The sequence below is a fragment of the Lemur catta genome, chromosome 1 (assembly GCF_020740605.2).
Source record: "Lemur catta isolate mLemCat1 chromosome 1, mLemCat1.pri, whole genome shotgun sequence".
NCBI lineage: Eukaryota > Metazoa > Chordata > Mammalia > Primates > Lemuridae > Lemur > Lemur catta.
The window spans coordinates 259594402-259616301 of record NC_059128.1 but is presented as its reverse complement, the minus strand read 5'-3'; the positions used below and the strand labels follow the sequence as shown (position 1 = coordinate 259616301).

At 37.6% G+C, this 21900-nt stretch overlaps 1 long non-coding RNA gene across 1 annotated transcript; it reads left to right on the top strand.

Moving 5' to 3' along the window:
* The first annotated feature begins 15307 nt into the window (after window positions 1–15307).
* Window positions 15308–21649, top strand: LOC123630646. The gene is made up of 3 exons (XR_006732726.1): window positions 15308–15469; window positions 15550–15897; window positions 21437–21649. It is a non-coding gene; the product is annotated as an uncharacterized LOC123630646 (long non-coding RNA).
* Window positions 21650–21900: the final 251 nt, after the last annotated feature.

The following is a 21900-nucleotide window of genomic DNA, read 5'->3' as shown; positions in this document are numbered from 1 at the left end:
AATCTTTTTTCTTTAGCCTAAACATACACTACAAATGATTCTAATTTCTTTAGCTAGTTTTAGATCTGAGATAGCATTTTTTTTTCTTCATTCTTAAATGTTTTGAAAAGGTAAGTATGTGTTGTTTCCCTGCACTAGTTATTATCCATTTTAAGTTTAGAGAAGTAGAAACCCAGATTCCTGCAGGGTTGGTGGGAGCCTGTCAAGAGTCAATCCCCGGATTCTATTTGGCATCATCCTCAGATTTTTTTTCCCCTAAGCAGTATCCCAGCACCAAAACAAAGTTGATTTGTCCAAATTCTTGGGATTTCTCTTGGTTTCCTTAAAAACAAACAAACAAACAAACAAACAAAACAACAAAACAAAATATAGACAGTGTGTTAAAAACTGGACAATCTTCCAGAACAGCTGCTATTTTTATGGACATAGTATATGCCCTCATCAATCTCTGCTGTTTCACACCTTACTTTCTTCAGAACACTCAGATAAATTCCATCTGCCCTGAGAGCCTTAATGCACTTTGCTTCCTTTGATTGCAGCAACAGCCTTCTTCATTGGAAACTCTAATCTCTGCTGTTCTTGTGAAAAACATTCTCAGAAATTAGAATTTCCCCATCACTTCCTAGAGTCAAGTGTTGCCAGAGAACGAAACAAAAACTCTCTCTGGGCTTTTATTCCTCTAACTTTATCATTCCCTCCTGACCATCTACAACAACATCCAGCGATTTATATGCTAGTGAGTCTGGCCAACCTGGATTTCTGCTTTAGAAGTCTGCCTTTTATTCACAAACGCCTTAACTTTTTTCTTCTAGGAGTGGTTCTGTTCAGTCTTTTGTTTGTCCATTTGGACTATTTGTTTTGAGATATTTGGGTGTCCCTTCTCCTGGTTGTCTCCTTTTTATGAACAATCAATTTCTTAGATTGATATGTTAGGCAAGAAAAACTAGAGGACGTTTAAGTTCCCTTTGGCCCTAAGATTCTATGATTCTGTAACTTTTCAGTTCACATCTGTTATTATTTCTTTCCAAATAGTCTTCAATTAGTGAGAACAGCATCACTGTTATGTTTTGTATCACAATGCTAGATCATCTGGCTTGGGATATTGTCCTGCTACTTCTTAGTGACATGCTGCTGGTTGAGTTGTTTAATTTGTTTCCTTATATGTAGAATAGGAATAATAAAACTATCTGTTCCTCAATGTCGTAATGCATATAATTAATATGCATTGTATGCTATAAGGTAATAAACAAAATATGCTTAGAAGTTGTCTGACTCATTATAAGTGTGTAACAACCATTAGTATTGTGTTATTACCCTTAATACAGTGGATGTTAGATTAGATATCAAATACCACCAATCACAAAGTGAATGTCTTCAATGGAGGATAGAACAATGTCATGGTGAGATAGGAAAGGTATGTTATTCAAATGTTAATAGGAGATTAGATCTCCTATTAATATCTTACAGTATTACCAAATGTTGGCCATGATCTAAGAAACTTTGGGAGAAGCTTTTAGACTTAGAAGACATGAAGGCAAAAATAACACATGGAAAAAGCCATTATTTATTGTATTCATAGGCACCAAGTTTTTCTAAGACAGTTCATCTTATACAACCTCTTAATAATTTCACCATGAAAATCATCAGTGAAAATATATAGCCTTAAATAATTATTTCAATGATATGATAACAGTTCTCCTCTGCTGGTGACCGTGTGCTGCTGGGTATATCATCCTACTCAGTAATTCTTTCTGATAAGTCAAATAGAAAATTTTGGCACCCAGTCAAGAATTTTGCCCCTTGGAGGTCTGGAAGCTCATGGAAAGGAGTCATACATATCCATCCACCTGTGTCTATTTTTAACCTACTTCCCCTTGGTATGGGATCTCTGGTTACATGGCGCTTTGTGTCCTCAGTCTTGAAGGTTGGTCTTATTTCAGCATGGATAGAGTGAAAGAGCAAGTTTTGAAAGTCTGTAGCTGCCCCAAATTTATTCATTTGAGTCCTAAAACTTATTTTCTGTAGAGATAATCATTATGAGGCCAATCCATGGATTCTGATTCATAAAATAAAAATAATCAGTCACATATGTATAATTAAAAATATGTAATATAAAAATATATAATCAAAAATGTAAAATTGAGGCTGTCAGTCTGGGCTACAAGTCTAAGCTAATCTCAAAATTGGCTTGGATATGTGGCTAAGTTCCAGACACACTGTGAACTTTCTTATAAAACCAGATTGGAAATGACCTGAACTAAGCTGAGGCTGCCCAGTCTTGTCTGAAAGATGAACTAGTAAACTTTCCTCCCTGTGGTTGGAAGTATGAGACCAATAACTTTTGGGCAATCCCCAGCTCTTTCTATATAGAGCTTCCTTATTTGATACAAAGACCCATAATTTGCCTGTAATCCTAACACTTTGGGAGGCTGAGGTGGGAGGATTGTGTGAGGCCAGGAGTTTGAGACCAGCTTGGACAACCTAGAGAGACCCTTGTATCTCTAAAAAAAAAAACATAGCCGGTTATGGTGATGCATACCTGTATTAATATTTTAATTAAACGTTGTATTTTGGGCTTGTATTGATGTCTAAACATCATTCTTGTAGACTTTTTCTTTGTAATGTTTAGAAACTACACCACCTGGTATTTTAGGCTAGAGGGAGAATACAGATGTCTAAATATAGTTGCTCAAACAGTCCAGACCTATTGGAGCTATCAGGCAGATAATTACAATGTTATTTTGGCTTCATGTTCCTTCTGTATTCTTGCTCTTCTCACTTCTGTGGTATTGTTCTCATCTGCATGGTTGAAGGTGGGAAGTACTGTCTCCAATCAACCATGTGTCTTGCTAGAACTCTATTAGTGTAGAAGGAAAGAGCTCCTTTGGGGGAAATCTAGCTACCAAAACATGTATTTGTTTTTTCCTGTAGTGAAAATTGGTAATTAAAGCTGCCATTATTTCAGAAGTACAGATTGACTTTGGAAGTAGTAAAACAGCTGGGATGTCCTAGCTGACCCTCTAATGAGATTAACATTTGGCTCTGTGAGGAACTCTTCATACCAAACCGTCTTGAGTGGGGAAAAGGAGGAAAAAGGAGTTTTATGTGCAGGCACCTGAAAGGGAAAGTAGGAAACAAGGAGGTTGGGGCGACATTAGTTTCCCACAGCTGTCCTGAGGTTCTGCCATTAAGTCCCAGTTGAGAGAAAGGTTAGGAGCAGAAGCTGAAAGAGCTGTGTCAATGAAAAACTCAAGTGGTAGTGATGAGAATAAGGAAGATAAATAATCATATCTATACCATTTGCTGAGTGCTTACCAACTTCTGCCACTCTGCTCAGCACCTGGTGTGATGGTACGGTATTCCATTTAATCCTTACAATAGTTTTATGAGGACAGAATTATCATTTCCACCATATTAAAGAAGGGAAAAAGTAGAAATTCAGGTTCAGAAAGGTTTTGTATATTGCTGAAAGTCAAAGAGATAATAAGCAGCATGGACAAGTTTGGAATCCAGACCTGATTTTAGAGCCCAGTTCTAAAGCACCAGTTTATAGTGCTCTGGCCCACCAATAACAAAATGTGGCTCAAAAGCTGGAGAAGGATTTTTTTCCTTCCTATGCTTTTCAATACACTTCCTTCTCCAATTCCCATCCCTCTCTCCCACTCTTGTACCTCCCCCACCAGCTATAGAAAGACTATTGTGCATCAGCCTTGGAGCTCTAGAGCTGTCCACAAAGGGTGGTAGTACAAGAGAGGACTATTCTCGGAGAGGGATCCAGACTAGGGACTTGGTAAGTGAAGGGTCTTGGGGAAGAGGCAGGGACAAAGAACATCAACTGGCTTCTTTCTGAGCACACAAGAACTTCCCTCCTGAGACTTCTTGGAAATAGAGAAGACCTTAAGAAGGGCCCAATTTCATAGATGACTTGAGTGTTAAGGTTGGTAGAATCTCCTTGATCCTCCTATGCTGACAAGGCCCAGAACCATCCAGTTACACTGGTAACTGACACAGACTATGCATTCACCAAACTCTTCTCAGATGCTTCCAAATCTGTATAATGGAGGAATGAGATGAGGTGGTGCTGAAAATTCTTTTTATAATAGCCCTTACAAACTACGAACCCATAATTCATTTTCAAACACCAGCTGGAACCTGAATTGGGAAACGCTTGAGCAAATGTTCTTATACTAACTATGATTCTATGAAAAAGAATCCAAGGCCACTATGAAGGGAGGGAAAAATAGAAGGAAAGTGATGGGGCTCAGAGCTAAGCAAACATCTAGAAAATTAGCATTTTTGAGAAACAACTTGACTAAAATGTTTTACTTCTCTTTTTTTAATCTAGAAAATCCTAATATGACCAAGGAAATCATGACTGTATTCCTTTCTTCCTGGGGCCACCTGCCCTGGCCTGGAGCCCCTAATTTCTTATAACTGGTTTAGACTCCTGGGCTTCCACCTTCTGAAAGATGCTTGAAGTTATTATTCCCTTTTCTCAGTATTCATGAGAATCCCCATAAAAGTTAAATAGATGAAGGAATTAATTTATATAATCATCTTTCTATCTGTCCCTCTATCTATCCTTCCATCATTTATTCAATAGCCATTCACTTCGCACCTACCGAATGTCAAATACTGTGTGTATACTGGAAAAAACAGGTCCAGAAAAAAGATACTTTCTGTTCTTAGGAATCTAAAAAAATATCTAATGTAAGTGATATGGTTTGAATATTTGTGTCCTCCCCAAATTCATTCATATGTTGACATTCAAACCTCCAAGGCAATGGTATTAGGAAGTAGGGCCTTTGGGAGGAGGTGATTAGATCATGGGGGTGGAGTTATGAATGGAATTAGTGCCCTTATAAAAGAGACTCCAGAGAAACCCTTTGCCCCTTTCACCATGTGAGTACACAGTGAGAAGTTACCATCTATAAACAGAAAACAGGCCTTCACCAGAAAAAGAATCTGCTGCTGCCTTGATCTTGGACTTCCCAGCCTCCAGAACTATGAGAAACAAATTTCTGCTGTTTATAAGCTACCTGGTTTATGATATGTTAGCCTGAACAGACTAAGATAGCAAGTGACAGACACAGAGATCCAGGCAATGTGTTAACTGCTATGATTGAGCTTGAACTGTAAACCAGGTTGTGTGCAGCACAGAACAGGGATACTTCATAAAACCAGTGGGAGGAGGAAAGGCCTTTCAGAGAAGGACAAGGCTGAGGTGGATCTTAAAGTATGAGGCATTCCTGGAAGCAGACACTTAGAAAGGTACGGGGAAGGGTTTGCATGGCACACTTAGGCAATAGGGAGCAGTTTTACATGACTCAAGCACACAAGATATTAATGATGAAGAAGAAAAAGATGAAGCCATTTCATAAATATGCTGGTGTAATTTGTCAAGATGTTTGATTTATCATGAGGATAATAGAGTTATTGAAACAGTTCAGATGGGAGTGTAAACTTATTCCTCAAGAGAATTATGAAAAATAAGGGGTCCTTAAATTTACAATCCACTTGTGACTCCCAATGCCAATAGTGACTTCTTACCACCTAGTTTCATTTAGTGACATCTTCCTGTGCAATGGTTCTCATCCTTGTTTTCATCATTCCCAGTATCACCTGGGATAAATTAAAAGCCCTAATGACCCCACTCTATCCCAGTCCTATTAAGTCAAAATTTTTAGAGCTGAAACCTAGACCTTAAAAATATTTTAAAGCTTCCAGGTTATACCAAGTACAGCCAGATTTGAGAACTGCTATACTAGTGGCATTGTGGCAGAACTGCATGAGACCACTCTGTCATATACCCTGTTGTCTCAACTTTCTTTTGTATTTGTATATCCCTTAAGATACACACTAAATCTCTATCCTGTCAGGTTTCATTCTGCATTTCTGAAGAAGAACCTCTCAGGGAGTTGCATGGGAGTTCTCTCCCTCAATTCAATCATAGCTTATTGTTGGAGGCAGAAAATTAACTAAATATTTCAATATGGTGAGATAATTATGTAATTTTACTCCTTGCACAGATTGCTATGGAAGAGACACATTCAGGGAGGGAGAGGGAGGTGAAGTGTGAAGGAAGAGAAGTATTGAGGCAGAATACAGGGTCCCAGGGATTAAGGACAAGAGGGTTATTCCAGGCAGAGGGATCAGAATGTGAAAGGCATGGAGGCATCAAAGAACATGTCAAAGACCCAGGGTCCATAGCATTTGTAGTCTACTCCCCACATTGTTGTATATAGTTAATTGTATATAGATCTCCTATTTCTAGCCTATGAGGACTTTGAGGGTAGGTATCCCCAGAACGCAACATGGTCTTTACTGTATTATAGCCTCTCATAAATTTAAGTGTTTTGTAGGAAAAGAAAAAAAAACAAGAGAGAATTCAGTCAGACAGAAGGTTGGAAACAACTAGCTTAAATATAATGAAGTGACTTAAAAATAAAAAAGAAGGAACATAAATATTCATGGGAAAATATTCACAAGATGAATTGAAACAAGAAGTTATTCTCATGAATGTAACACCAGCTTAAGTGTTTGAGCAATGTCTAAATTCCCTAGTACCAGGTTTTCTTGAAACAACCTCCTAAATGCAATGACTTTCCTTTGGTCAACATCCTTATCAATACGATCACTTCTCTCAAATTTTCTCTCATACTTTGAAGTCGCACTTCAATTCATAAGGAATTTCCACTCTTCCTTACAGCTGTTGAGTGGGGAGCCCTAATAAGAGGAAGTAGCCCTGTGTGCTCACCCCACTTCCTTCCTGGCTGTGTCACTCCTGGGTCTGGGTCATCCAGCTGCATCCAAGACTCCCAGAGGATGTTGTGAATATTACTCACAGTGTAAATGGATCTAGGACACAACTGCTTTAGAGCCATATCTTCTAGCTTTCATTGTGTTAAAATTAATCACAAAGTCATTTAAACTTTACTGACATTGTTAAAGCCAACATGGCTGAAAAGTATTTACGAATGTGTCTATTGTATATCTTTATTTCAAAGTTCTTACTTTTTTCTGTAGTTAAGTATTCTTATTAATTTTTATAAAAATTGTTAAGGTGGGAAGCAGGTGGTATTATTCTCATTTAGATAGATAAATTGTAACAAAGATGATTTCTTAAAAAGTTTTTGAAACAAATGTGGATTTACAGGTAGGACTTTTTTTTTTTTTTTAAGCAAGTGAGAGCATTCCCAATAGGTATGCATTGAAAATAAAAAAGACACATGTGTCCTTTACTTTGCTAAAAGAGAACAGTTTGGAGTTGCATGAAATAACAGCTTCATATCATGATGTCTTAGGATGTTTTCCTAAGTGGGCTGATTGGATTGGATTAATAGTCTTCCAATGGCTCTTCCATTCTTCTTAAATTTGCCATTATCATTTCAAGAAAGCTAGTCTTGTCATTATTATAAAGTAAAAATTTGAAGCTCTGTAGCTGTCCTCTTGGCTTCATGTTTGAGCTTTAACATTTTGAAAATCTCAGATATGGTCCATTCCTTATTCACATGAGGTTCATTGGGTTTATTCATCCATTTATTTTCTATGCATCCCCCACCATTATCAGCAAACACCTCTTAATTACAAAGTACTTTACATCTCTCTGATTTAAACCACATTTTGTTGTTCTTGAACTTCAGTTTGAGCAAAACAAATCAACCAACCATATATAGTGTAGAATTAGTTGAAGAAATTGCCTTACTGTAAGGTTATTAATATGACTATTTTAAAATGCCTTTGGTTTATCTTTTCTAGATATGCTAATCTCAGGGTAGAGGTAGGTGAGGAAAGAGTTTATATGACTGTTCTTTCTCTGAGATTCAAAAAATAAGAAAATAAATTATGATGTTCAATTCCAAGGCAGTGGTAAAGATCAAAGACTCATTTTATTACAATATTTTTATTTTTATTGAGCAGATTCACTTTGGACTTTGGATTGCATTTGGAACGTTTACCTTTTAATAAGTGATCTGTTTAAATGTGGATCAGAGAACAAGGGTTTCTGTTTTACAGTTCAACTTTTGACCTTGGGGGATGAATGGGTGGAGGCTAAGAGGAAAAGTCCACTGTGTTTCTACTGAACTTTTTACCCTTAAAAAAAAATGAGCAGGTTTAAAGTTCACACAGAGCACAAGAGGTCTCCACTGGGGATTTCTGGTATTATTAACTTCCTGACCTCAGATAATTAAAAAGGAAGAGCAGAGCCACCTCAGACTGTGACTCAACTTTGAACTTTTAACCTCCCAAGTAAAGTATTTAAATTGTAAATGGTAGACCCTGGAAGCTTTCTTATTGCTATTAACTTCCTTCATCCCTGGTCACAAAGTTATAATCTAGGCCAAAAGCAGAGCCTGATCTTTCCTTTTTATTTACTTAACATCTTTTAGCAGAAAGGACTGAGAACACTATTTACCTAGAAATGACAGGTATTCTGGTAAAAGAAGTTAAGCTGAATTTTGGAGCTAAAAGCAACCACAGATTATGTGTCCCTCTGCCTCAGTGTGAAAAGACAATACTGAGAACCAATGGGTTGAGTGACTTTCTTAAGGTCAATTAATAGAACAAAAGAACATCTCTGATTCATTAGCTGTATTTGTTGTATTTGTTTCAGTAGTAGAGAGACTCAAGCATAATTGGAGATAAGAAATATTTTCCTACATTAGGGTCACTGTACAGGCTCTATGGCTTCTATTTTTACATAAAAATTTGCGAAGTGGAAAAATCACTGGATGGGAGGCAAGAGATCTGGGTCCTAAGTGACCTCTTCACTTTTATTTGTTTTATAACCTTTGGAACTCATTTAACTTTTCCAAGTTGTGATTTGCTTGGTTATAAAATGGAATGCCATTGGAAGGAGGTATTAGGCATCTAAGACTCCTTTTTGTTGTAACATTTTTTTGATTCAATGGTATTCTTGCCTTAAGAATTCTTGCTGTGATTCATGTTTAAACACTCTATAGATATACAATGCTAGGGAACACCTGGGTTTTTAAAAAATGTAGGGTAAGGCTAGATGGCTGTGGTTTTAGGATAATTGGTTACATCATGCTGGGCTTGACATTGATGATGAGGCACTTCTTACTTTAAAACAAAAATCTCAGAGGAAAGGGGGAATATAATGTAACCAAGCATAGGGAAAGCAAGAGGAAGAACAAAAGAAGCAGGACAAAGAAATAAGGGATGACCAAGAGAAAAGGCATTAGACAAAAAGGGTGACAAAGAGATGGTAGCCCCCTTAATTGGAGAGGGACCCAGACAGAGCTTGCAATACCGAGGAAGCCAATGAGGATGTTGTGAATCTGCCGGAGCCACAAGCTGTTGATACTGAGGCTTGGATAGGCAGCCCTCACTGGCACTGGTACAACACACAGCACGTGGGACAGCCAGTACTCGGTGGGGCCCAGTCTTCCCTCTTGCTATTTGCTAACACCTTTACTGCCTGCATTTAGTTTCTCACACCACTCTTATTCCCATATGTCAAGGAGAGTTCCCTTCCAACATTCTGTCCTCCTTTTCATATACGAGAAAGAGACCCTCCCAATGTGGCTGCAAAACACAGGAAGATACTGAGCTCTGAAATGAAGCAAGTTTGGAGTGGGGTTAGCAATGATTTTCTCAAGTTTTCTGGTTCCAAGGAGCAAAGGAGATGGAACTATAGGATGCTGCCTGGGACCCTTACGCAGGGACAGCTGGAGGAGAAGGAAGTGTGGTGGCTCTCTGCCTGGAGGCCTGTTTGCATCGCCCTGGAAGCAGACACTCTGGTCACTGCCTGGTGAAGGTGCCAAACAGCTGTATTTAGCTTTGCTCACATCGTAGATGTTTACCCACCTATCTCCTAGACACCCTCAGATGCTTTAAACTAGTTTTCTTCTACCTTACAACTTCCTCTCCCCTCTCTTCCTTCTGTGGGAGCCAGTCATGACAGGTGATTACTATTTGAGCAAGGGACTGCACTAATATGAATGTCTCATGAGGCAATTGAAGTTGCAGACCAGTGGGCTGTAAATAACTGGTAATTGGGGTTTTGGGTGGGCAAGATTACCCAGTTATTTTCTGTGCCTGGGAGCTCTACTCATTCACTAAATTCCTCCTACATTTTCTAGTCTTAAATACATTCTTTCCAGTGTAGATGTCCAGTGCACAATCACATTAACCTCAAGAGTCCCTGAGGAGGGAGGTCAGAGGTCACCAAGCAGAGCATAACTGTTGTCATAAAACAAATCATATTGTCCCATTGTCACTTATCTACATCAACATCTAGAAAGGAAATAAAGTGCTGGGTTTTTGCCAGCTACCTCTGCAATGAAAAACATCACAATGCAAATATACTGCATTTGTGAAACTAAAAATCAAAGAATATATGCCACTATTCTCAGTGATGAGCTACAGCAAATTCCAGGTGGCCTAATTCAGGGCAGTGATGATGATTCTATTTTTTTATTTACTTATTTTTCCTTTTTAAGAATCTGTGTAACTGCACCAGACCAATCTGGCTCAATTTTCATGTAACAAAGTTGTGAGTTGCCTGGCATCACCTCATTGCAAGACCCAATCAGATCATACCTCATTATCCTAAGTTTATAAAACCCGACCCAGCCCCTAGCTCTGGGAGACAGATCTGAGCCTGACTTCTGTATCCTTGCTGTACTATCTGGCAGTAAAACTTTCTCATTGCAAAAACCCAATGTTTTGGTGTTTGGCTTTTCATTGTGCACAGGCAAATGGGTCAGGTTCAGTTGAGTGACATCCATACCTTAAGGCAATGGAGGAACAAAGAATTAAGCACAACCCAGAGAGCCAGTGCCAAGTAATTCAGTTATGTGAATTGTCTTCAGTAAGTACTTTCCTAAGACCAGGTCCAGTAATACCCCATGAAGGTGGGTGAGAGAGCCCAAGGGCTGGGAAGGACAGCCAAGCACCTCACCCTGTTTCTGATCTGCCCCAGCCCCACCCAAGGTAAGTTGAAGAGCAATGGGTAAGGCTCTGACCACCCCCCGGCTGGGGATAGGGTCACAGTCCCAACTCAGCTATGAAGCAAAGACCTTGCCTCTAGAAACAGCCAAAGGCTGATGGATTGTCTGCAGTTGTCTGTTGTCCCTGGAAATGTTAGCTCTTTTGGCATGAATATTTGAAAATATGATGGCAAAACGGAAAAAAAAAATTAGCAAAATCATACCAGCAAAAAGCTGACAGGTGATTACCATTTGAGCAAGGGACTGCACTTTTCTGTTTCCATCCTCCATACATTTAGATAAAGTAGATCCCCATATATTTATTTGTCTGATATTATTCCTTTGGTTTGATGCACCCAGCTGGCAAGAATAAGTCATTTTGGGGGATTAAATTTAGTAGAGTATCCATGCAAGTGCCAGGAGCTCCAGAGCCCTTAATGGAACTTTGGCAGACAAGACAGCAATAATTGTACAGCAGGTACAATGGGAGTAGGAGGCTGGTAGTGCAAAGAGCTGTAATCTTCTCCCTTCCTTTTCCCAGCAGTTCTGAAAGTGAACTAATATCTAAAGTCAGTGTTATTTTAGGGTGCAACTTGTCACAACTAATGGAAATGACACTATCATGCAGGCAGATACCAATTGGAAATTTATTGGTATCTAGGGATGGCAATTGTTGGCTCATTTATTCATTCAATCAGTCATTCAAATAACATGTATCATGCCCATCAAAAAAATGTATCAGTTTCCGGACACAGGAATCCCTTGGTGATCCCTGAGATATAAAAGAATGAGCTAGGAATTAGCACTGCTAAATTTCTGTTTATCCAGTACTGCTAGGCAGAGAGCATGCCCTCAGAGAAGCTCTAACAATTTGTGGAGTATTGCTGCATGCTCTGAAGCCTTCATTTAAAAACCAGACTTGATTCTCCTTGTGGAGGGCCAAAGACACTGGCCCACTTTATTTCTGAGGGGAAAATTTGTATACCCTCCACATTTATGGTAGTTGCGTGGATGGACCTCCCTTTTACTTCCTTAACCTACCTTAACCCTGTGGAGGGAAGTACAGTGGGGCCAACATTTTATTGACTTATGTATTGAATGTCTACCAAATGCAAGGCATCATATGGGACAAAAGATAAACATGGCCTTCCTTGACCTAAGGAGGAACAACCTTTTCATATATAATTGTACTATAAGAGTAATTCTAGTATGGGCTATGGGAGAAAACAGCTTATGGTAAGCTGTTTGCAAGAATCTCAGAGAGAAAAGTTATTCATGAATACAGAAAGATAGATATAAACATACATTAAAAATAATGACACAAATTTTTTAAAAAGCTTAAAACACTGCTTTATAAACACTGAACTGAGACAAGAATGTTAAAAATTTAGCAAGTAAAATGGATTAGATTATTGTAGTAAATAATAATTCCTTAGACTTCTGAAAATGGTAGTGTTTTCTTTTTTTTTTTTCAATTAAAGTTTCCAGGAAGCCTGAGACTTCTGGGTAATGTTTAAATCATTGGAAATTGATCTGACATTTAATGGCAAAACGTTGACTCTTTAATGCCAAAACAAGGTCAATGGGTCCATTACCTAACCTTAGCTGACCTCTTTATATGACATATCAGAGTATTGATCAGGCTTGTTATGCAGAATTGGGTGGAGAGTTCTATACCCCTCTTTTAATGTTCTTAAACATTAAATTGGGTCTAGAAAACTTATTATAGTCTGCTATGATCTGCATTTCTGTCTGATCTCAGTGAAGGAGTCTTGCTCTGTCTCTTCTTTATCTTCCTACTTTTATTTGGCTGTGCTCGTTACACAAAATTTAGGTCGTCTTCTTACATGCCGTATCCAGGAACTTAACATGCTGTAGATTTCCTCACTATGTGTTTGCTTTCAAGTTTCATTGATCCTACTGGAATGGTAGTCACTTTTGATGTTCTTTGCGCTGTGGCTCTCAATGATTAAATGAAATTTGCTATGTTGCTAAATCTGTCTTTATCTTTGTAACCCATTATCAACAAACGAGTACCAGCTTAACTATGAGCCATATTCTATTCCTACTTATGTATATTCTGTTTGGACTCTATTCGAGGATTGATTGCTTTCTCAGTTTACCTGTTAATCCTTATCTCTTATTTGATTATGGAAATGTTGGGCATCGGCTGCACAGGCCTAAACTAAATCCCTCTTAGCTTTGAACAATGAAGGAATCATTCAGTTTAATTTCTAACACTGTTACATAATGGTTTTAGCCTTTCCAAACAACTTTTATACATATTTTCTCATTTTATTCTCATCATATAATAGTTCATAAAAGGATCCTAATACTTCATCAAGCCATTATAATAGATTCCCATTGCAAATGACAAATGAAAGCTAAAAGAATTGTTTGTTCTGCAAAGAACCCAAGACAACTGATTCTTGGACCTTCATCTCATTCTCAAGTTTTTATTATGACTATAAAATGCTTAGAGGTGTGGTGGAGATTGCAAGTTGACCACCAAAATCTGTGCCCTACTTCCTCCGTGATAAGATAGAATCATAACTGGGACAAAGCTACCCAGCCACAGACTATATTTTCTTGCTGCCTCTGCAGTCAGCTGGGGCCACAAGACTAAGCAATCTCCAGTGAAGTGTGAGTGAAAGTGATGGATGCCATTCAAGTCTTGCCTGGAAAACTTGCATGCTGATTTTTTTGGCTCTTTCTTTCCTCCCATGTGCTGAAAAGGTGATGACAAGAGGGACCTAAGAAGCCACATGTTGAAGATGGCAGTGCTAACCTCATTCCGGGCTGGGCTCCTGAATGACCGAGAAGAGCAGAACCTCCTCACAATCCTCACTCCCAATACACCACACACGCACACGCACACACACACCCCTACCTGAACCTCCGGCCTTGGACTGCTACTTTAGAGATATATCTGCTTCTATTTTATATGAGCCATTACATTTTGGGGAATATTTACTTTAGTAGTTTAGCCTACCTAATTAATATAAATGACTACTTGATTTTACTAGAAAAAACTTCAAGAGCATTCAAGCCAGGGTTGGTGATGAGAATGAAAATTATTAAAGCCCTGTCCATCATATGTTTGGTGGGGAAGGGGAAGGGTAGGAGAACAAGGGCAAAGAATAAAAGAGAGGGAGGTCAAGAGTGGAGGAGGCAGGATGGAGAGAAGAGTTGTACTACAGAGATGTTCACACTTCCCAGAAATGAAAGTGAAATAAAAGCATCACAATTAAAACCAGACATTTCCTCCTTTTCTTTTATTTTATGTTTTTTACTATGCAGAGTAAAAAAAAAAAATACTATACTCCTTTATGATGGAGTATTCTGAACTCACAGGATGTCACCAGGTAATGAATTCTAATTTCTTTGTGTTCGATTCACTGTACTGAGTGAACAGTTTTATTCACTGTAGTAAATCAAACACGAAACTAACAAGGGTTCTAAGATACGCACTGGAGAACAGTCACCCCGTACACACATTGCAGAAAGTAACCGCCTCATTTTCTTAAGTCTTTTCCAATCAAATTGTGTCTTCTCTCTTAATATTTGTCACTTAGATATTTATCTAAGTAGGTCATCTTCAAAGTCTTGCATGCTGGAATCCAGAGAAATATAGAGATAAGCATCACCAACATTTATTGATGAAACTACTACTTAATATCCGCCAGAGGTGCTAACGCATACACATGCACATGAAAATAGACCAGGTAGAAACTTAAAAGAGATCTCACAGGAGAAACCAAGGGGGTAGTGTCACGCAGTCATCACTGCCCTGATAGTATCTGATCTGAACCTGACAGAGCCTCGGAAAAAGCCATGTGTTTAGGCTAAAGCAAGAAAGAATAAAGGAGAAAGTTGCTTTCTTCTAATGTGTTAACTAGGGCATGAAGGTTTTATATTTAATAGTTTGCTAGTAGAACCAGTTGTACAAGTTCTCTACTCACCCATAGGGCTTAGCCTTAAGGGAGAAAAATGTTTTTATTCAGAAAACACCTTAAGATTTATGGCACAATGTTTGAATTCAGTGTGTAAAATAAAGAACTGAGATTAAAGTTGTATATCTGATTTATCGGGACCAAGTTTGAAACTGGAACTGTTATATTTAAAAAGTTTTTCATGAGTGCTATACTTTCCACTTCTGTTTTTGGCATGAGGAAGTGATAAAAGAAAGCTTCCTACTTTTGCACCTCCTTCTGTGTTCCCTTATTATTAAGTTTTGGTAGATTTCTCATATTCACTTATATTTTTCTCCCAGATTATTTCAAATGTCCAGAAGTGATCATTCATTCATTTACTGGATCCAGGTTTTCTGCTCTCCTCAGTTTGAAGAAGAAATAGCTTTAAGTAAGAAATCTCTACAGATTATTAATATGTACGCCCCTCTAGGCTAGTATTTGAGAGAAAGAGAGAGAGGGAGAGAGAGAAAGAAAGGCCCATAGCTAGAGGCAGAGAGTGTGACACAAAGAGAGGAGACAAAGAAACCATGAAGTCATAAGGTAATAAAATGATTTGCAAAGTTACTGAACAATAATATGGTATTTGCACATTTTAAATTCCATTTTCTTTCATGTTTCAGTGTCTCTCAACAGAGCCTGGGTGCATTCTACTGCCGACAGTACTACATGGAATGTGGAGATGGATGATGAGTAAAGGAATATATGTGGATTTGTATGTGGAGTTTATCTCCTTTATTCCTCTCTCCTAGTTCCCTTAGTGGGAAGTATTCTGGTACTGTTTCTTTCATTTAACAACTTGTCTGTTTTGACGAAGACAAATCCACTTCAACTTTTTGTGGCCCTTAGGGAAATACTCTATATCTGGTGGTAAAACTGGTTGGTTTTATTAAAGCCACTGTGCAATCTCTGCTGAAGGAAGAAAATTATATTTTCCTACATTGAAGATTGAATAAGAGAAAAAAATCTGAGTAAGTATTGTACGTTATATTCAATTTTAAAAGATACATATGGAGGAAGTGAACAGATTGCCTTTAAGCTTCAAGTTAGGAAATATATGTACACATACTTATATGATACATGTTCATGGTTGGGAATATGAATGACATTATAAGGACGTAATAACTGTTCTTATCAACTCACACATTAAAGTTTTCATTCCATTTAAGCAACTTTTTATTAACCAGGAGCAAAGCGCTTTTTTTTCCTTTCCTGCCATCCCTCCCTTCTCCCCACGTTTCCTCCATTCCTTCCTTCCTTTCTTCTTCTTTTATTCGAGGAGCTAAAATAAGTTTTAATTCTTAACTTTTTTATCTTAAAAGCCTGTCTTTGCAGCAGACAGGTGGGTTACAAAGATATCCTTACATCCTCTTCCACAAGAACCTCTCTGATATTTAAAGTCACTCCTGTGCAGAAGTTTTGAAGTTCTGAAACAATTGCAAAGTTTTATTGTCTCTAATGATTCTCCAGGACTATGAGAACTTAGGTATGCCAGCAAGGTATTTGAAAGGGACAAGAAGTACAACCATTAGCTTTGTTTCATTCAAATTAGAGTGGCTACATTACTTTTGTTTTGCTTTTGTTTTACTTTTGTTTGCTTCTCTACAGTTTTTTTTTTTTTTTTTTTTCTCCATATTCCTCAAGCCCCAGCATTCTGGATTGAAAAATATGTGACAATCCTATCAGCAAATAGCCCATATTTTTGTTAAGTAAATGGAGGAACATAGAATTGATTTCTTATTACTGAAACAAGGCTGTTGTCAAAATAGGGACAGTCTAAGCAAGAAGGGGAAATTCAGCCTGTTGCCACATCACTCAAGGCAAGGCTGTGCTTGGCATAAAAATGTATGGCAAATGAGTTGAAAATGAAGACTTATCACATTCCCTTTTGTACTCAGCTCTTCCTTCAGCCTCTCCCAGGAAGGAGAATGTGTTTTTCCTCCCAAGCAAGAAGCAGCAGGGGTTATCTTTCCTTGGACAAGCTAAAATCTGTCTCCTTGTCAGAGGAGACAGAGCAGGTCAAAGAGGACTCTGCCTCCTAGAAACAGAGTGCAGAAGTTGAGATTCTGGTTCATGACAAGAACGACAGGTTCTTAGGGAGGAATCAAAATGCCATCTTGCTTGCTGGGCCACAAATTGCAGCACTGATTTAAAAATTATACATATGACTTTTTGAGCCATGCCAAGAATGCTTTTTTCATTTTAGTGTCACTGGTAGTTAGTTTGTTTGTTATGTGTGATATCTTTTTTCCTAAGAAGCATGAAACTATGCAAAGAACAGAAAGACCACAGTATAGTCCTGTGGGGATACCACTGCTTGAAAACAAAAATGCCAGTGTATTAAACATGTTCGGCAGGGATTAGAAGAGTAAATGGTTTGAAGCAGAATGAATGTGTTTAGAAGTATTTTCAAATGTCTATTTCCCCCAACTTTTTATTTTGAAAAATTTCAAATCTACAGAAAACTGCAAGTATAGTACATAAACACTCACATGCCCTTCACGTAGATCTGTGCTGATAGAATAGCCACTATCCACACGTGGCTATTGGCCACTTGAAAAGTGGCTAGTCCAAACTGAAATGTGCTGTTCTACAAGTCTTTCTAAAGTATAACTAATTCCTCAAGTTTTCTGAAAAGTGAATAGATACTTTGGCTCTAAACCAAGCATATAAAAATTGAATATATGTATATAAACATATGTATGTTCTATAGATAGATAAGCTATATCCATAAAAAATATATATAACACACATATATGTGTATCTATGTGTGCATATATGTATCTGCGGGTCTATCTTCACTTTTGATACATCATTCAGAAAAAGGTGATCATCTGTTGGGGGGTGATGAGGGTGTAGCCATCTGGCTTTCAAAATGCCTTTGTTGTTTCTCCTGCATGGTAAAGAGTAGACCCAGGCCTGGTGAGTTTATTTATTCTCACGTCAAATAAATAATAAGTTGGAAATAACAGAATCTCTCTTTTTTGGAAGATAAAATAAAAACATAAATTAAAAATGGAAATCTTAAACACTAAATTTCTCCTTGAGGATAGTGAATTTTTTTTCTTTTTCTTTTCCTTTCTTTTTGGACAGAGTCTTGCTCTATTGCCCAGGCTAGAGTGCAGTGGTGTCATCATAGCTCACTGCAACCTCAAACTCTTGGGCTCAAGCAATCCTCCTGCCTCAGCCTCCCAAATAGCTACGACTACAGGTGTGAGCCACTGCACCCAGCCATGGCATTGTCCTTTTATAAGCCAGTTTTAGATCTAAAATTCATCTGTTTAAAAGCCTCTTTGTTTTTCTACCTACTCCAATGCAAGGTAAAATATAAACATAGAGTTGTCACATTTATTTGGGATTAATTCTTATCTAATAATCAATATCCAAAGATTCACCCTTGGTAAAATAGTGAAGTCATTAAAAAAAGTTTAAAACTCAGTGGTCAGTGACTTTGAGCCTCTTTCAGTACCCCCCCATATACAGTGTGAACAGCCTGTTTGATAAGTAAATAGAATATGTCCAAATAGATGATGTCCCCTTTAAGTAGTCTCTCATGAAAGGTTTTTGTTTGTTTTAGCATATTTCTATTATTGTCCATAGCAATGCTATGCATGCTCCTTGGTAAATGGATATGAATTTTACAAAATGACAGATTTGTTTAAAGCCAAGCAGAATGATAAGATTGATAATACTACTTGTATTATTAGTCAGCTCAGATTGCCGTAACAAAATACCATAGACTGGATGGCTTAAACAACAGAACTTCTCACAGTTCTGAAGGAAGAGAAGTCTAAGATCAATGTGCTGGCAAGGTAGGTTTCATTATGAGGTCTCTTCTCTTGGGTTGTAGGTGGCTGCCTTCTTAATGTGTGCTCACATGACCTCTTCTTTGTGTCTATTCTTCCAAGGACATTAAACTGATCAGATCAAGGCCTCATCCTTAGAGCCTCTTTTAACCTCAATCTTCATTAGTCCTATCTCCTACTTGATATATTGAGAGTTAGGGCTTCAACACATATGAATTTTGGGAGGATACAATTCAGTCCATAACCCTATCTAACATGAATTTTTTTTTTTTTTTTTGAGACAGAGTCTCCTCTGTTGCCCAGGCTAGAGTGCCGTGGCATCAGCCTAGCTCACAGCAACCTCAAACTCCTGGGCTCAAGCAATCCTACTGCCTCAGCCTCCCAAGTAGCTGGGACTACAGGCATGTGCCACCATGCCCAGCTAATTTTTCTGTATATATATTTTAGTTGGCCAGATAATTTCTTTCTATTTTTAGTAGAGATGGGGTCTCGCTCTTGCTCAGGCTGGTCTTGAACTCCTGACCTCGAGAGATTCTCCTGCCTCAGCCTCCCAGAGTGCTAGGATTACAAGCATGAGCCACCGTGCCCGGCCTTAACATGAATTTTGACCCAAGAAAAGGCATTATAAAGAACAAGGCTAATTTTATGCATGTGTATGTTTATGGCTTAAATAAGCCCTGAATATATTTCCAAATGAGAGCTTCAGAAATATTTTATGGCATGCCAGTTTTGTTTGAGAAAATATGTTAACTGCTTTTTTCTTATTTTTAACCAATAAAGCAGCATATTTATTTGCATAAAGCTTGCAAAATGAAGAAAGAATAAAGAAAATTGAAACTATCATATATTATTAAAATTTTCTGGGGATCATTTTCCCAGTACCGCATATATATACACACACCCCACATATATATATATATATATCTTTTACAAACTTGGAATCATATATCTGAGGAATGTTCTGCATCCTGCTTTTTTCCATTTAAAATTATCTCAGCATTTCCAGATTTTTAAATAACTTATGAAAATTTTTCTTATTTAAGGCATTTTTGTTGTTTTCATTTTTCACTATTGAACATGGGCCATAAATTAATTCTTGCTTTTATTTATTTCATGTACGTAAATCTTTGGTGCAGGTATGATTATTTTCTCAGTATAATTCCCAAAGAAAAAAATTACTAGGTCAAAAGGTATTAATAATTTTTAGATACTTGATTCATATTGCTAAATAGCTCTCCAGTAAAATTGTATCAAATGAAACTTTCACATGATATTTGAGAGGGACAAGTTCATTTGCCAACACTAGTCATTATACTTAAAAACATCTTTCTCAATTTGTAAAGAAATCTGCATCTGGTTTTATATTGCAAGAGATAATCAACTGTTTTGTGTTTCATTGGCTTATTCTTCTTTTTTCTACTTTTACTTATGAATTGACTATCCACATCCTTTGCCCACTTTCTCTCAGGGGAGTCAAAGTTTTCTTACTGATTTGTTTTTCTATTGATTTATTATTATTATTACATTCTTCATCATATAACTTGTAATTTTTAAAATTTGGTTGTTTTTTTTTTGACTTTTGATATTGTGTATTTATTTCATAGAAATTTTCTCACCTGTGTAGTAAATCACTAAATCTCATCCTGTCTTGCAGTGGTTCTCAAGTATAACGTGCATCAGAATCTCCTGGTGTTTTCATTAAAACAGAGATTTATTCTTGGGCCCATCATCAGGGTCTATTGTTCAGTAAACCTTGGGTGTGGCCCTAGCAACTGGTTTTAGCAAGTACCGCAGCTGATTCTAAATGAAATAGTTAATAAACCACACTGTGAAATACTGTGCTGAATTAATACTTAGAGTTTCTCCTAGTAATATTGCTGGAGTAGAAAAGTAGGAGACAGGGCTGAGACTGGATGGAGGGGCTTGAAAATTGGGTACAGGTATAAAAGTAAACAACCCTCAGACAGAAGCTAACCAGAGGGGCTGATAACTGCAGGCAAGAATCGGCTTCAACTGGCTTGTCATTTATCTCTGCCACCTTCCATGAACTTTGACTAGTTACACTATCATTTACATTGTGGTTTTAAAATTTCTCTGATCTTTTAATCACCATGACCATTTTGAGACAACCAAATAAAGTATGAAAATTGGAGGGGACCCAATTCTAGGGATTACTATCCAGATTCTTAGTAAAAGCCAACCCGTTGGCCTTGAAGTTTCCTCCCCTCAATTAGTAAAACTGCAAAAGATCTAAAATCACTTCCTCTCAGTGCAGCTTCTCTCTTTCGAGCCTGCTTGCTCTCCCCCACTGAAGGTGTACTTTTGCTTTTGACAAAAGGTGCCACTTTCTTGGCTTACATGGTGTTTCCTGAAATTCTTTTCCCAATGACCACCATGAACTTGGAAAAACCTACCATATCACATAAATAGCTATCTATATTTTCTTCTGTTTTCATTTTTTTTACATCTACCTATTTAATTCAGCTGGAATTTATTTTACTGTGTACTTTACCCTCAAATATGGAACCATTTTTCCTAGTATAATTTACTGAAGAACATGTCCCCCCAAATTTACAATTTTAACCTTTTTGTTTACTACAATTTTATAAATATTTGAGTGTGTCACTAAGCTTGTCTTTCTGTCCCATTGATTTATCTTTCTATTCCAGCTTATCATCTTTTTGTCTTTCTTATTTTTTTTGAGATGGGGAATCACTATGTCATCCAGGCTGTCACGAACTCCTGGGCTCAAGAGATCCTCCTGCTTCAGCCCCCCAAGCAGCTGAGACAACAGGTGTGAGCCACCATGCCCAGCTCCCAGTATGCTGTTTTATATGTTATATCTTTTGAGTGTATTTGGTACTATGAACAATGTCCCCTCCTCATTACTCTTCCTACTCAAAAATATTTTGGCAATTCTCACCTGTGTAATTAAAAAAAAATATGTTTTTCAAATTATAATAAATTGTTAAAAACTTTTGACTGGAGTTGTATTTAGTCTAGATTAGAAAATAATTTGAGGAGACTTCACAGGTGTGTGATATTGTGGCCTCACACTAAAACATTATATATTTTTACTTGTATTTATAGCTTCTTTTATGGTTTCTTAAAAAAATTCCGAATTGTCTTCATATAGGTCTTCCTTATTTTCCAAGTTTGTTTTTGGTA